This window comes from Tamandua tetradactyla, chromosome 25 (genome assembly GCF_023851605.1).
Source record: "Tamandua tetradactyla isolate mTamTet1 chromosome 25, mTamTet1.pri, whole genome shotgun sequence".
Lineage (NCBI taxonomy): Eukaryota > Metazoa > Chordata > Mammalia > Pilosa > Myrmecophagidae > Tamandua > Tamandua tetradactyla.
In genome coordinates, this window is record NC_135351.1 from 37,575,995 (window position 1) to 37,589,492 (window position 13,498).

General features: G+C 40.3%; 1 pseudogene; it reads right to left on the minus strand.

The window, feature by feature from the left end:
* Positions 1-9,215: 9,215 nt before the first annotated feature.
* Positions 9,216-11,793, minus strand: LOC143668992 (acid ceramidase pseudogene; annotated as a pseudogene).
* Positions 11,794-13,498: the final 1,705 nt, after the last annotated feature.

Consider the following 13,498-nt stretch of genomic DNA (forward strand, 5'->3'; position numbering starts at 1 on the left):
ATGAACACAGGAAAGACAAAAAAAAGATTATACCTACCATACCCCTTACCCCTTGCTTTCATTGATCACTAGCATTTAAACTAAATTTATTTTAGCATTTGTTCCCCCTATTATTTACTTTTATTCCATATGTTCTACTCCTTTGTTGACAAAGTAGATAAAAGGAGTATCAGACACAAGGTTTTCACAATCACACAGTCACATTGTGACAGCTGTATCATTATTCAACCCTCCTCAAGAAACATGGTTACTGGAACACAGCTCTACATTTTCAGGCAGTTCCCTCCAGCCTCTCCATTACATCTTGAATAACAAGATGATATCTACTTGATGCATAAGAATAACCTCCAGGATAACCTCTTGACTCTGCTTGGAATCTCTCAGCCATTGACACATTGTCTCATTTCACTCTTCCCCCTTTTGGTCGAGAAGGTTTTCTCAATCCCTTGATGCTGAGTCTCAGCTCATTCTAGGGTTTTTCTCAATCCCTTGATAGTGAGTCTCAGCTCATTCTAGGACTTCTGTCCCATGTTGCCTGGAAGGTCCACACCCCTGGGAGTCATGTCCCACGTAGAGAGGGGTAGGGTGGTAAGACTGCTCGTTGTGTTGGCTAGAGAGAGGGGCCACATCTGAGCAACAAAAGAGGCTGTCTTAGGGGTGACTCTTAGGCCTAAATAAATAAGTAGGCTTGACCTATCCTTTGTGGGGTTAAGTTTCATATGAACAAACCCCAAGACTGGGGGCTCTGCCTATAGCTTTGGTTGTCCACACTGCTTGTGAGAATATAAAGAATTCAACTTGGGGAAGTTGAATTTCTCCCTGTTCTCACCACTCCCCGAAGGGGGCTTTGCAGATACTTTTCCACTCACTGATCGAATCACTCTGGGATTCATCAGGACATCTCTCTGTACAAACCAGCAAAATCTCATGTCCTACCTGGGATTCCAAGTACTTATGGCATTCAATCAAACCATCTACATAAGTTATATTAGGAAATGCACTAGTCAAAATATAAATTTTGTAACTAATAAACATTTTTTGCTTTAGTCTCATACAGAATGTGACATTTTAAAATATTAATTACCATCTATTTTCAGTACCCTTCAATAATGACATTCCTTTGTTCTTCCTCATGCAAAAACATTTTTAAAATTGCACCTTGTACATTTCACTATTATTATACACTCTAGGCATTCCTAGATTATACCATCTCAATCTTTAACATCTATCTTTCTTTCTGATTTCATTTCTATCTCCTGATGGTCTCTGTTACAAACAAAATATTCCAAGTTTATTCACCAATGTCAGTTCATATCAATGAGACCATACAGTATTTGTCCTTTAGTTTTTGGCTAGTCTCACTCAGCATAATGTTATCAAGGTCCATCCATGTTGTTACATACTTCATAAATTTATTCTGTCTTAAAGCTGCATAATATTCCATCGTATGTATATACCACAGTTTGTTTAGCCACTCGTCTGTTGATGGACATTTTGGCTGTTTCCATCTCCTTGCAATTGTAAATAATGCTGCTATAAACATTGGTGTGCAAATGTCCGTTTGTGTCTTTGCCCTTATGTCCTCTGAGTAGATATCTAACAATGGTATTGCTGGGTCATATGGCAATTCTATATTCAGCTTTCTGAGGAACCGCCAAACTGCCTTCCACAGTGGTTGCACCATTTGACATTCCCACCAGCAGTGAATAAGTGTGCCTCTTTCTCCACATCCTCTCCAGCACTTGTCATTTTCTGTTTTGTTGATAATGGCCATTCTGGTGGGTGTAAGATGATATCTCATTGTGGGTTTGATTTGCATTTCTCTAATGGCCAGGGATGTTGAACATCTCTTCATGTGCTGTTGGGCCATTTGTATTCCCTCTTCTGAGAGTTGTCTGTTCAAGTCTTTTGCCCATTTTGTAATTGGATTGGGTGTCTTTTTGTTGTTGAGTTGAACAATCTCTTTATAAATTCTGGATACTAGACCTTTATTTGATATGTCGTTTCCAAATATTGTCTCCCATTGTATAGGCTGTCTTTTTACTTTCTTGATGAAGTTCTTTGATGCACAAAAGTGTTTAATTTTGAGGAGTTCCCATTTCTTTCTTTCTTTCTTCAGTGCTCTTGCTTTAGGTGTAAGGTCTATAAAACCGCCTCCAAGTATAAGATTTATAAGATATTTCCCTACATTTTCCTCTAACTGTTTTATGGTCTTAGACCTACTGTTTAGATCTTTGATCCATTTTGAGTTAACTTTTGTATAGGGTGTGAGATATGGGTCTTCTTTCATTCTTTTGCATATGGATATCCAGTTCTCTAGGCACCATTTATTGAAGAGACTGTTCTGTCCCAGGTGAGTTGGCTTGACTGCCTTATCAAAGATCAAATGTCCATAGATGAGATGGTCTATATCTGAAAACTCTATTTGATTCCATTGGTCAATATATCTATCTTTATGCCAGTACCATGCTGTTTTGACCACTGTGGCTTCATAGTATGCCTTGAAGTCAGGCAGCGTGAGACGTCCAGCTTTGTTTATTTTCCCTCAAGATACTTTTAGTAATTCAGGGCACTCTGCTCTTCCAGATAAATTTGCTTATTGGTTTTTCTATTTCTGAAAAGTAAGTTGTTGGGATTTTGATTGGTATTGCGTTGAATCTGTAAATCAATTTAGATAGAATTGACATCTTAACTATATTTAGTCTTCCAATCCATGAACACAGTATGCCCTTCCATCTATTTAGGTCTTCTGTGATTTCTTTTAACAGTTTCTTGTAGTTTTCTTTGTATAGGTCTTTTGTCTCTTTAGTTAAATTTATTCCCAGGTATTTTATTCTTTTAGTTGCAATTGTAAATGGAATTCGTTTCTTGATTTCCCCCTCAGCTTATTCATTACTAGTCTATAGAAACACTACAGATTTTTGAATGTTGATCTTGTAACCTGCCACTTTGCTGTACTCGTTTATTAGCTCTAGTAGTTTTGCTGTGGATTTTTCAGGGTTTTCGACATATAGTATCATATCATCTGCAAACAGTGAGAGTTTTACTTCTTCCTTTCCAATTTTGATGCCTTGTATTTCTTTTTCTTGTCTAATTGCTTTGGCTAGAATTTCCAACACAATGTTGAATAACAGTGATGATAGTGGACATCCTTGTCTTGTTCCTGATCTTAGGGGGAAAGTTTTCAGTTTTTCCCCATTGAGGACAATATTAGCTGTGGGTTTTTCATATATTCCCTTTATCATTTTAAGGAAATTCCCTTGTATTCCTATCCTTTAAAGTGTTTTCAACAGGAAAGAATGTTGAATTTTGTCAAATGCCTTCTCTACATCAATTGAGATGATCATGTGGTTTTTCTGCTTTGATTTGTTGATATGGTGTATTACATTAATTGATTTTCTTATGTTGAACCATCCTTGCATACCTGGGATGAATCCTACTCGGTCATGATGTATAATTCTTTTAATGTGTTGCTGGATTCAATTTGCTAGAATTTTGTTGAGGATTTTTGCATCTATATTCATTAGAGAGATTGGTCTGTAGTTTTCTTTTTTTGCAATATCTTTGCCTGGTTTTGGTATGAGGGTGATGTTGGCTTCATAGAATGAATTAGGTAGCTTTCCTTCCACTTCAATTTTTTTGAAGAGTTTGAGCAGGATTGGTACTAATTCTTTCTGGAATGTTTGGTAGAATTCACATGTGAAGTCGTCTGGTCCTGGACTTTTCTTTTTGGGGGGCTTTTTAATGACTGATTCAATTTCTTTACTTGTGGTTGGTTTGTTGAGGTCATCTATTTCATCTAGAGTCAGAGTTGGTTGATCACGCCTTTCTAGGAAGTTGTCCATTTCATCTACATTGTTGTATTTATTGGCATAAAGTTGTTCATAGTATCCTGTTATTACCTCCTTTATTTCTGTGGGGTCAGTGGTTATGTCTCATCTTCCATTTCTGATCTTATTGATTTGCATCCTCTCTTTTTGTCAATCTTGCTAAGGGCCCATCAGTCTTATTGATTTTCTCATAGAACCAACTTCTGGTTTTATTGATTTTCTCAATTGTTTTCATGTTCTCAATTTCATTTATTTCTGCTCTAATCTTTGTTATTTCTTTCCTTTTGCTTGCTTTGGGGTTAGTTTGCTGTTCTTTCTCTATTTCTTCCAAGTGGACAGTTAATTCCTTGATTTGACCTTTCTTATTTTTTGATATAGGCATTTAGGGCAATAAATTTCCCTCTTAGTACTGCCTTTGCTGCATCCCATAAGTTTTGATATGTTGTGTTTTCATTTTCATTTGCCTCAAGATATTTACTGATTTCTCTTGTAATTTCTTCCTTGACCCACTGGTTGTTTAAGAGTGTGTTGTTGAGCCTCCACATATTTGTGAATTTTCTGGTGCTTTGCCTATTATTGATTTCCAACTTCATTCCCTTATGATCTGAGAAAGTGTTTTGTATGATTTCAATCTTTTTAAATTTGTTGAGACTTGCTTTGTGACCCAGTATATGGTCTATCTTTGAGAATGATCCATGAGCACTTGAGAAAAAGGTGTATCCTGCTGTTGTGGGGTGTAATGTCCTATAAATGTCTGTTAAGTCTAGCTTATTTATTGTAATATTCAAATTCTCTGTTTCTTTACTTATCCTCTGTCTAGATGTTCTGTCCATTGATGAGAGTGGTGAATTGAAGTCTCCAACTATTATGGTAGATGTCTCTATTTCCCTTTTCAGTGTTTGCAGTGTTTGCCTCATGTATTTTGGAGTATTCTGGTTCAGTGCATAAATATTTATGATTGTTATGTCTTCATGTTGAATTGTTCCTTTTATCAGTAGATAGTATCCTTCTTTGTCTCTTTTAACTGTTTTACATTTGAAGTCTAATTTGTTGGATATTAGTATAGCTACTCCTGCTCTTTTCTGGTTGTTATTTGCATGAAATATCTTTTCCCAACCTTTCACTTTCAACCTATGTTTATCTTTGGGTCTAAGATGTGTTTCCTGTAGATAGCATATAGAAGTATCCTGTGTTTTAATCCATTCTGCCAGTCTATGTCTTTTGATTGGGGAGTTCAATCCATTAACATTTAGTGTTATTTACTGTTTGGGTAGTACTTTCCTCTACCATTTTGCCTTTTGTATTTTATATGTCATATCTAATTTTCCTTCTTTCTACACTCTTCTCCACATCTCTCTCTTCTGTCTTTTTGTATCGGTCTCTAGTGTTCCCTTTAGTAATTCTTGCAGAGCTGGTCTCTTGGTCACAAATTCTTTCAGTGATTTTTTTGTCTGAAAATATTTTAATTTCTCCCTCATTTTTGAAGGACAGTTTTGCTGGGTATAGAATTCTTGGTTGGCAGTTTTTCCTCTTTTAGTAATTTAAATACATCATCCCACTGTCTTCTCGCCTCCATGGTTTCTGCTGAGAAATCTACACATAGTCTTATTGGGTTTCCCTTGTATGTGATGGATTGCTTTTCTCTTGCTGCTTTCAAGATCCTCTCTTTCTCTTTGACCTCTGACATTCTGACTAGAAGTGTCTTGGAGAACATCTATTTGGATCTACTCTCTTTGGGGTATGCTGCACTTCTTGGATCTGTAATTTTAGTTCTTTCATAAGAGTTGGGAAATTTTCAGTGATAATTTCTTCCATTAGTTTTTCTCCTCCTTTTCCCTTCTCTTCTCCTTCCGGGACACCCACAACAGGTATATTTGTGTGCTTCATATTATCATTCAGTTCCCTGAGTTCCTGCTCATATTTTTCCATTTTTTTCCCTATAGTTTCTGTATCTTGTCGGATTTCAGATGTTCCATCCTCCAGTTCACTAATCCTAACCTCTGTCTCTTGAAATCTACCATTGTAGGTTTCCATTGTTTCTTTCATCTCTTCTACTGTAGCTTTCATACCCATAAGTTCCGTGATTTGTTTTTTCAGACTTTCCATTTCTTCTTTTTGTTCATTCCTTGCCGTCTTCATATCCTCCCTCAATTCATTGACTGGGTTTTGATGAGGTTTTCCATGTCTGTTCGTACATTCTGAATTAGTTGTTTCAGCTCTTGTATCTCATTTGAACTATTGGTTTGTTCCTTTGACTGGACCATATCTTCAATTTTCCTGGTGTGATTTGTTATTTTTTGCTGGCGTCTAGACATTTAATTACCTTAATTAGTTTATTCTGGAGATTGCTTTCACTTCTCTTACCTAGGGTTTTTTGGTAGATGAATTTGTTGTCTATCTGTTCTTTGACCTTCAGTTCAGCTTTTTCCGGACCTCTAGCTTAGGTTTTGTTTAACAGAGGATAATATTTCAGTTCTTGTTTTCTTGTTTCTTGCCCTGCTTGTATGGTGCCTTTTCCCTCCCCACCCTTAGGAGGGTCTACGTAGGTATTATAAACTCCAGCCAGGTTTTCCTGGATTAAACTGGCCTCCTATCAGGGGGAAGGAGTCACCTGCATCAGTTTTCCCTGAGGGTGAGACCCAGTAGTTTAAAAGACTTACCTGTGAAGTCTCTGGGTTCTGTTTTTCTTATCCTGCCCAGTATGTGGCAGGTCTGCCTGTGGGTCGCACCAGCAAAAGATGTTGCGGCACCTTTAACTTTGGAAGACTCTCCCTGCTGGGGGCGTTGTAGAGACAGAGGAGAGGTTGTAGGCTGGTTTTAATGGCTTCAAATTGCCAAGCCCTGGGGTCTGAATTCCTTGAGAGAGGGTTTCCACCTGAGTTGGGCTTCACCCCTCCCCTGGGGAAGGCACAGGTGGGAGACAGCCCTGAAAGCAGCCCGTTTCTGCCTATGCCTGGGGCAGTTGCAGCCCAAGAAGTCCCACCGCTGAGTCCAGAGGCTGCCAATTCTCTGTATAAACACAGCCACTAAAACGTCTGTTTCCTCCCCTTTCCTCTTTTTCCATGAGCCCAATGAGCGAACTCTGCCTTGACCAGGTTTAGAGTCTCTTTCCTTTCCCTATGGGAAGCCGCCTGTGGGGGAGGGGCACCGGGCGCCAGCTGCCAACGCTTGGGGAACTCACGGTTTTGGGGAGGCTTGCAGCTGGTCCAGCTGGTCCAGACTGGGGTATGCTGTGTGTCTGGTCACTGACGTGGCTCCGGGAGCTGTTGTGTACTGTTTCTGGTTATTTAGTAGTTGTTCTGGAGGATGTACTTAAATGCACACATTGCTAAGCCACCATCTTCTGGTTGAATTTTGTAAACACCTTTCAAATCATTCCTTTTCTGGTCCTCAAATCTCATCCAGTCAATTACAATAGCCTCCTTGCTGGTCTCTGCTTTGGCATCCCCTTACTTTGCAACAAGTGCTTCCAAACTGCCCAGAGGGAGCCTTCAATGAGGACATGGGCCCTGGCATGCCTGGCTTCAGCAGACTCTCCTTGCAATCAGAATAAAATCCAAGCCACGCGCACATTCCATGAACAAATGCATTTGGTATACAAGAGGTTGCCTTCTGTCTACCTTCCTTGAGAGTCACACTACATTTTAGTCTATTGATGGTCTGAGCAGACCTGCAGTTAAATGGAACCTTCTTTAGTTTCATTTAACTCAGCATACCTCAAACCTATTTAACTTTGAATTTTTATCCCCCTAATAATTCCTATTGGCATGCCCCAAGCCAGCCTCCCTGGGGACACACTAGGAAGTCTCTCGGTGCTCTAAGGCCAGCAGGTTTGAGTGTCAAGCTCTGGTCTGTGTTGGAAGCAAGGTTGTCTTTTTGAAAGGTGCCCCTGCTGACCAGCCTGCCTGCCCAAAGCAGCTGTATACCATTAAACACAGCTGATGCACTGCAAGATTTTAGAGCTGCCGGAGACTTTTAAAATACTTGAGAACATTGCACTGATTTGACATTTGAAGGAAGCTTGGGTCCAAGAGGGAGAGACTCACTTGGGTTACTCAGATAATAAACTAGGCACAGAACTGTACTAAAATAACTTTTTATGGGAAATAGCAACAAAGATGCTTTGGGGGAGCAGGTGAGAAGACTGGGAATAAGAAGAAACTGAGTAGGGAAAAGAAAACAAAAGCCCGCGGAAGGCTGTCTCGTGCAGCACTGAACAAGAGAATTGTAATGTGAGCTATAAATGCAGCCGCATGATGAGCCCAAACGGCAAAAAGAAACAGATGGAAGCCATTTTAATAACACACCTGATTTAACGTAACATATCCAAATTATTATTTCACCATGTAATCAATATAGCATTATTATTATTATTTTTTGACACTGCTTCCAATGACTGCTTATTGAGTGTCATGAATACAAGAGAGATACAAAAATTAACTGGGTATAGTCTCGCCCAATTCACATAACTTTCACACTTAATTTTGAAAGTTTTAAAGGTTATTAACAAGTTCTATTAGAACTTTTCACAAATTCTGATTTCTGAAAAGCATTTCCAATGATTATACTTAAAAGTTTTTAAAAAATACCTGTTGATCAGAAGGACAAACTAAAAAACGATTTAAATATTTAATGAATAATATTTATGAGAATTTTAAATAATGGGTTCATCTTATATTTTCCATATACCTTTGACCTGTTTATTTACTGTTAATTCACAGAACCTGAGACTCAATTTTTAAAATTAATCAACTTCCTGGGGTTACAGGGAGGGAGAATGATTAAGAAAAAAGTGAGCACTTCAGTTCCTTATATAAAAAACTGCCTTGAATGCTTATGAATTCATGAACCCCCAAAAGTACTTCTGTTCACCGAGTCAAAGGCCCATTTATTGACCATTAAGAGAAAAATGTGATGTCTTTTTCATGTCCACCTTTCTTCCCCCAATCAAAAGAAGTAAAGTTGCACTGTTGCTATGCCAGCAACGACAATAGTATATCAATTCTAAAGTAGTTAGAACCAGGAGGAAAACACACACAAATATTCAGAAAAGCATACAGATAAGCAGGTAAAGGGAAACAACTGAATAATGGGTACCATTTTAGTTTTACTAGTTCTCATATAGATGCACTGTATTAAACACCCATAGGACATCTCACTCTATTCAATGGAACTGGACCCCACAATTGTTCATCTGCTCATCTCCAATCTCCCAGTAATATCAAAAGGAAATGCAACTCAACAAATTAATTCTAGATGATTGTTGTACGATGCTATCCATATGAACAATAGGCTGTTATGGCAAAAATAGTCTTTGAATTTCTAAACAACTAAGGAGGACAAAGCTCCTGCCTTAAAGAGAACCTGCCCTAGCCTTGGAAGTCTTCAGAATGAGTAGATCCGATGACTGCCCCAGGTGGCCACAGTGGAGATCAGTGTCTTTCCACTGCAAAGAGCACATTCAGAAGGCCAGATGTGCATGCACCACCCTGTACCAGGGTCAGGGCCACCCCGCAGGTAAATTTCAAATTGACCTTTAGTAACATCCCTCAAGGATTACAGTCAGCTTGTTGAGAACATGTCTTGTTGATAGGACGTCACATAGGGCTGCAAATGAGATATGCTCTTGGGTTGTCCAGTTTAGACACATCTTTGTAGGCTGTCCTATGATCATCAAGGAAGAAGGGATTTTTCCAATGGTCCTAATTTGTTGGTACCACATACCATTTCCCCTGATTAGGTTTGAGTTCATTTATGTCCAAAGAATTTTTTCTGTCTCATGTGATCACATGACCCTCTCAGATTGGTTGATACCCAGGATAAAGTATACTGGGGCCATTATCTTGGTTTTGGTCAATATATTCTTGGCTTCTTCAGGTAACTTGTGGCATTTTCCAAAACTGATCTAGTGATAAGAGATCCCCACATGGCATCTCTCTTTCCAAATTCCACTCTATGGCACTCAAATAGCTGTCACTTGGAGTGAAATGTTCAATTAGGGTAAGAGTAAAATATCCTGGTTGGAATCCTATTAACATGCCACCATAGCCAGCAAAACTTGTAGCCTTGAAGAATAGTTTTATTGTTTCTTTGGAAGCCCAAAATAACTGTTAGAGATTTTAGTTCCTCAGTTGACCCAGGAGTCCAACCATGTTTCTAACATCTAGTAGATGACCTTCTTTGTTTTCTGTCACCGTTGAAGTACACATAGTAAAAACTTCATAGGAAATATTGAAGGTAATAATCTTACCTAATGGCACACCCGCAATAACTGGAATCTCCTCTATTTCTTCTCCAAAAGGTCAGATAGATGACCAAGTAGACTAGGCAACTTTTAATCCACTAGCTGCAAAATTTTTCTACTTGGTGCAAATGCATTTATTAAATCCCTCAGGACTTCAATATACTCTTCACCACTGGTAGTTTGTCAGTCATCACTGCATGCCATCTTTTGTAGAATGGTAAATCAAGAGTTATGGTATACCAAGTAATTGGTCCCGTTAGTCCAGAAGGAGGGTGTGTGATTTTCTGCGGTCTTTGGCTCACTGCATGCCCCTCTCCATGCCCTTCGCTTGAGCTCACCCCCCGACAGTGCATGCTGCACCACGATGTGGGTGGCAGCCGTGGCTAAGGGGACAAAGATGAGGTAACTCTGGACCAGCATCTTTGCAGCTGCCAAAGGGACGTGTGCTGAGGCCAGAGTGGCACTCCCCAGGCAATCTAGCATCATTAATGCAATACATTACATTCTCATTTTGTTTGAAGTCGCTGAACTCTTTTCCACTTGCAGCTGTCTCATTTCGAACTAGCCATGTTTCAAGGGCAGCCAGTAGCTAATGTATTAGCAAAGAGATGGAACATTTCCATCACCTCACAAGTTCTACTGGATGGTGCTTATCTAGAGTAGTAGTTGTCAATCTGGGGTGACTTTGCCGCCCCCCCAACAACATTTGAAAATGTCCAGGAATATGGTTGGTTGTCATAATTTAGAGGGAGAGGGAACTGCAATTGGCCTCTGGTAGGTGGACCCCTGGGATGCTGCTGAACATCCTACGATGAACAAGAAGGCCCCAACAGAAAACTGTCAGGCCCAGAATTTCAGTAGTGCTGAGGTTGAGAAATCCTAACCTAGAGAATTGATGAGCTAATTGGGAAAAGCTGTATTCTTTCTCTCAGTCACTCATTCCTTCAACAAACATTAATATGGTTTCAAATACTGCTGAGTACTATGTTAGCACTTAGGACATAAATATTTATTAGGCATCGATTTTTATGGTAACTGCATATAGTAAGTCTTGTATGGGAGAAGGTGCAGAGATGGGGAAAAGGAAGGAGTAATCAACTTTGCTTGTGTTTTTATCCTTTCTGGGTTAACATAACGTCTTGCAAACAGAAGAGTGAAAGGGGAAAACAAATGAGGAAAACAAAGAAGTAAAGCGAAGACAAAATTAGAGGTATCAGAAGGAAAACAACTTTTGAAAGAAAATAAAGATAAATAATACACTCAGTGGAGGCTTGCACAGGCTCTCAGAAGGTGAGGCAGAGTGAAACGGAACAAGGAAGACGGGAGAAAAGCAGGAGGGAGGCTAGAGGCCACGTGCTGTCCATAGTCAGATATTCTAACGCCTGTTCACACTGCTTCCCCTCTATTCTCCTGGTCTTTCCAAAAGAAGCCTCTCTACGACTGCCTCCAACAGGAGTTGTGTTTTTATTCCCTTTGAGCTTAAAAAAGAGCTTATTTTCTGGATGATGTCATGTTGCTCTGCTGCGATTGGAAGGCAGGCCCACAGGCCAACCAGTGGGGTCAGCCTCTGGACAGCCATCTGTCATGGAGTGAAGTCTGTCATAGGCAGCTTGGAGAGGCAGACAAAGACGCATGGCCATTATTTTCCAGAAGGCACCTTGAAAGCCCCACCTTGGGACGGGAACTCTGCAGGCCCGAGCTCCCATGGCCAGGAGCCATGGTCAGCCTGACCCTTCCCACCCCAATCGGAATGCCTTGCGAGAAGAGCCCCTGCTCATGGGTGGGGGGTTCAAGCAGGCCAAGAGAAGGAGAGTAATGGCTCTAGAACATCTCTTCCTTTTGAAAATGAAACGGAAATTGTGGGGCGGGAGGGGGTGGTACAGGGTACCTTGGGTGAAAGGGCCCCTCCCCGAGATCTGGTCAGCGGACCTGGGTTGGGCAGGCCTGCAAAGGAAAAGTCCCTAGAGGCAGAGGCTCTTTCAGGACATCTTTGATGCATTTACAAAAAGCCTTTTCCGGATGGTATTTTCCAGAAGGCCATGTTCGCCTAGGAGCCTTGGAAGAGCCATGACTACCCCAAGAGAAAAACACACAGCATGCAGACACGTGATTTCTACTCAAAAGTGTACTGCAATCTGGAAGAGAGCTCTGTATCCCATTAACAAGCTCCTCCAAATGAAAAAAGAGCTCAGGGTTTGAGTCTTTCATGGTCATTTTTATTTTTCCAATCCCAAAGGAAATTGTTTAGAAGCTTGAAAACCCTGTTGATTCTTTAAACCACTGGAAAAGATGAGCTCTTTCTACAGGTAGAGAATGGCCCCGCCCCCGATGACAGCTTGCTTTACTTGCTCCCAAGTCCTTTCTGCTTTTTGATGACAAGCAGGAAGGTCAGGCAGTTTCATCACCAGAAAATAGCAGCTCTCCTCCGCAGTTAGGAGGTACAGAGGAGCTCTGGGAAGGGAGAGTCCCAGCCCTGACATGTCTGAGGCTGTACCAGGGAAATCCACACACAATGAAAACACAGACAAGGGAGATTTGCACAGCTTTTAGCTTAGGTCAAAAAAACATGTAATTTGTTAAATAAGAGGGCACTAACACGTGCCGTGTCACGCTGGATTTTCTCGAAAAATAAAAAAAAAAGTAACAAAGTTAAACTTTCAGTCAACCTGAAAATATTAGCTTTTTATGGGGGCAGGGCGGAACGAATGGAACAGCAGTGCCCTTTTTTTTTCTCTCTCTCTCTCCCGGATTGCCCATTTTCTGAGCCCTCGCAGAGAAAGAATGATGGGGGGTGAAGCAGGCAGGAAATAGCGGTGAGAGAAAAAAGGTTGGGAAGGTATTTATTAAAGAGATGGTGCTGGAGAAGTAGAGAAGCTGGGCCCATTGTACTGGAGACCAAAGCGTATGTCAGGGCATGATGATGGAGAAGTGCTGGTTTTCTAAAAATGAAATGTTGAACTTTTAATTTAAGGGAGAAAACTGCACATGAGTCAATAGCATTTGGAAAGTCTTAGACAATATGGAATAGAGTAATATTTTATCATTTCTAACTCTGAAGTGGCACAGACTTTTAGAGCCATATAAATCAAGCAGGTTTACCTAAGAGCAGGGTTTTAATTATAGAAAATTTCCCTCTTTAACCATAAAATCCTGCCTTGGAGAATCAAGAAGCATGCTGAGGTCAAAGGTTAGGACACAGTCCTTTTTCTATTCACCAAAACCCTGACAAAAGCAGGGTGCACTGGACCCCGTGAGGCTTTAAGCCTGAGCTCCACTTCTGGATCGAACCACCGATTGTTACGTGCTTCAGATGGAAAAAAACGTTCCTTCTTTTTACTAAATAAAAACTGCAACATCAAACTATTAAAAACTCCCCCATCCTGGTTTTTGTGACTTCGCCTTTGTCCTTCTCACTGGCTACGGG